General features: G+C 35.1%; 1 long non-coding RNA gene across 1 annotated transcript; it reads left to right on the top strand.

The window, feature by feature from the left end:
- Nucleotides 1–1,685: 1,685 nt before the first annotated feature.
- LOC110938494 lies at nt 1,686–2,996 on the top strand. The gene is made up of 3 exons (XR_002591433.1): nt 1,686–1,817; nt 2,367–2,420; nt 2,804–2,996. It is a non-coding gene; the product is annotated as an uncharacterized LOC110938494 (long non-coding RNA).
- Nucleotides 2,997–3,197: the final 201 nt, after the last annotated feature.

The raw sequence follows: 3,197 nt of genomic DNA on the forward strand, positions 1-3,197 counted from the left end.
CGTAGTGTAATATACGCGTTTGGTGTGTCTTTGAAGTGATGAAGCTCACTCGACATATCTAACGGGTCAAAATAACGGTTGGAAATGGTTTTGGAAAAGGTTTGGCTTGTCATCAAAGTGATGGTTTTCACTCGACAACCAAACGGGTCAAAATGATGCTTTTAAAAGAATCATATGCGTAGAGACTTGAAAGTCTTACATTGCGTTAAGTGTTGGATAGTACTACGCCAATGAATTGGTCATGTTAATTTAAGTTTACGAATCCGAGATATCGGGTCAAACAATAGAAATAAATTGTAAGCGACGCTTGAAGCGGAATGCTTGAAACTTTGAGGAACAAGCATTAAGCTCTAACGTGAGCGTAAAGCCATGGAATGGCACGTATACGCCAAGGTTTATAAGCCTGGGGATTAGGGTAATTATGTCCAAAAAGTCTTAGAACTGAAAAATGGTATTTTGCACTTACTGCTAATGGGTTGGATAATCGAAACATGGATTTTATGAATCCCATTTGTTTGGAACTCGGTTTCCATGATGTAAAATTTACATGGTTGGTTCCGTAAATTTATTACGGACTCATAGGAAAAAGAACGGACTAAAACGGACAACCGAGTAAAAAGTTATGATTGTTTAAAGTTAGATTTTGTAAATTTTCGGAGCTGGGCAAAATGCAGGTCCAGAAACTGGACCTGCTAGAAAACGTACTCCCCCGCGCCACGCGATGGGGGCATAGGGGACTGGGGCGACACGCGGGGCCTCCCGCGGCACGCGAAGGATCGGACTAAGTCTGGCGTGTGGCGCGACAGACTAAAAACCAGAATTTTTTGGTTTTTGTTATGTTTATGTATTTGGGACTGGTCTAAGCTCAACTAACATTGTCAAAACTAATTATTTATGTGGTTTTAACCTCAGGTGATGCTCGTTAGCTTCGGATGCCGATTAAGCGTGAAATCAAGAACCGAACACCATTTTTGAAGCTTCCGCACTAATCTAAGCTTGTTTAGACAATGTTGTTTTTTGTAAACATTATTAGTTGTGAATACATGAACTAGATGGTCCTTATGTTAACTCGCTTAATGATGTACATCTTAACTTTTAACTAAGTTTTGCTAAATATGCATTTTGTTTAAAAAGGTTTGCAATTTATAATTAGAATAATAGAAATTAAGACGAGTGTTACAAATCCATAACACTTTTCACGTGTCACAACTAAGGAAATGTCTCGTGGATGAAACGGCATATGTGCCACTCGACGATATCGAACTGGATGAGAAAATGAACTATGTCGAAAGGTCGGTGGCTGTCAAAGATTCCAAAATAACACATCTACGAAACAAAGCCATTCGACAAGTTTTAGTTCAATGGCAACATCGGATAGGATCGGATCTAACATGGGAATCGGAAGATGAAATGCGAAAGCACTACCCGTCTCTATTTGGTACGTATTAAGGTTTCGGGGACGAAACCTCCTTTAAGGGAGGTAGACTTGTAACACCCCATAATTTGCAAAATAGAATATTTCGATGTCTAAATGTTTCATGTAATTAGTTAAGTTTTTAAAACATAGAGAAAGTTTATAAAGTGACAACAAAAGATAACTTTGGGGGTTGAATGTGTAAGTATTGATAATTAACTTGATAAAAAAAATAAAAACCCAGTATTTGGGTGTGGGTGTGGATCGCGACCAGGGGAAAAAGAAGAGGAGAAACCCTACTTCATCAATTGAACTCCAAATTTCAGCAAATTGGTAGTGATTCTTGGCACAAATCGAATGCATGTGTTTAAATACTCTATAATCCAAGTGTCTTGAACTTAAGGTGAGTTAGAATTTTATGTTCTTATGCATTTTGATGAAGTGGGTTTTACCAATCCGTGAATTAGTATGAAATTGAGTTTATATATGAGTTAGAATCATTAGTTAGAAGGTGTATTATGCTTGAATGTGATTTTGCTAAAGATTTGGGGGAAAACCCACTTGTTCTAGTAAAATGATGATTATGTAATTTGATTAAGTAGAGTAATTTCTATGAATAAATGTATGTATACTAGAACATTGATATATTATTATGTGTAGGATGAATGATTTGTGCAAGAATGGTTGATTGTGTGAATTGTGATGATATCTAGTGAAATTATGCATAGGATACATGTACATAATGCTTAATATGTTGTACGCACACTATGTGTTTGATGAAATGCCTCAATGAAAAACTATGTGATTTTGAATGGATTGAAAAGTGTTGAATTGTGTAAGGAAAATATAGTATTTGATACATTGAAAAATATGATATGGAAGATCATTGATGCGTGAATGTGATTATTATGTAATGAATGAAGTAACCTAAATAAGAATGAAATATGTGTAGGAGTGAAAGAAGAAGGAGCTAATTCCGGTTCGCAACAAAAGGCTCAAGAACGAGGTAAGTTTGCTACTTACAAGTTTATTTAATATCATTAGTAGTTTGTTCCTTTAAATATTAGTTTCTTAATGGTAGTCATTGTATTAAAATGAGAATGCGATAGTAGAGCTTCGTAACGGTCCGTGATGAACGGGTCGGTTCGGGTTAGAATGACAATGAATAAGTGAAGTTTTCTTAATGTTCCGTGTAAACAGGTTATGATAGAATGAGTTGGAGAGAATGATGTAACGAAGTTGGTTACATAAACAAGAAAGTCGAATATAAGAATGAATTAGTCTTGTATGGTTCAAAACTTAAATGGTGATTATTAGTTCACCAAGTTCATTAATGCGTTAGTTGAAATATGAGCATTATGCTAATGTTGTTTGTTGTAATGGTTGTAGGTAAATCTCAAGCTTAAATGCTATTGCCTCGCTCAGAACCAAACAAACCTTGAACGCCTTTATGTGCTTCTGCAATTTTGAAGTATCATCAATGGGTCAATACTTTTGTTAAATTAGGCTAAGTTTGGTAGTTAAAGTCTAAACTTAAAGTTGTAAATCTTTTGTCAAAATACTAGTTGTAATGGTTCTTTGAAAGGTCTTTAAAATGTTATGACTTTTATTATGTCCTTTGAAATGCGTCGTAGGTTTAATTGTTGAATGTCATTAAAAAGGGAATTGTTTATATTACGAACGGGTCATGCCCGAATTTTGTTAAATAATAGTATTAATTATTACATTTTCGGATTTAGAATTTTGGGCGTTTCAATATTCTCTCGAACCATTTTCAAAAATA

Source organism: Helianthus annuus, chromosome 5 (genome assembly GCF_002127325.2).
Source record: "Helianthus annuus cultivar XRQ/B chromosome 5, HanXRQr2.0-SUNRISE, whole genome shotgun sequence".
NCBI classification, from domain to species: Eukaryota; Viridiplantae; Streptophyta; class Magnoliopsida; order Asterales; family Asteraceae; genus Helianthus; species Helianthus annuus.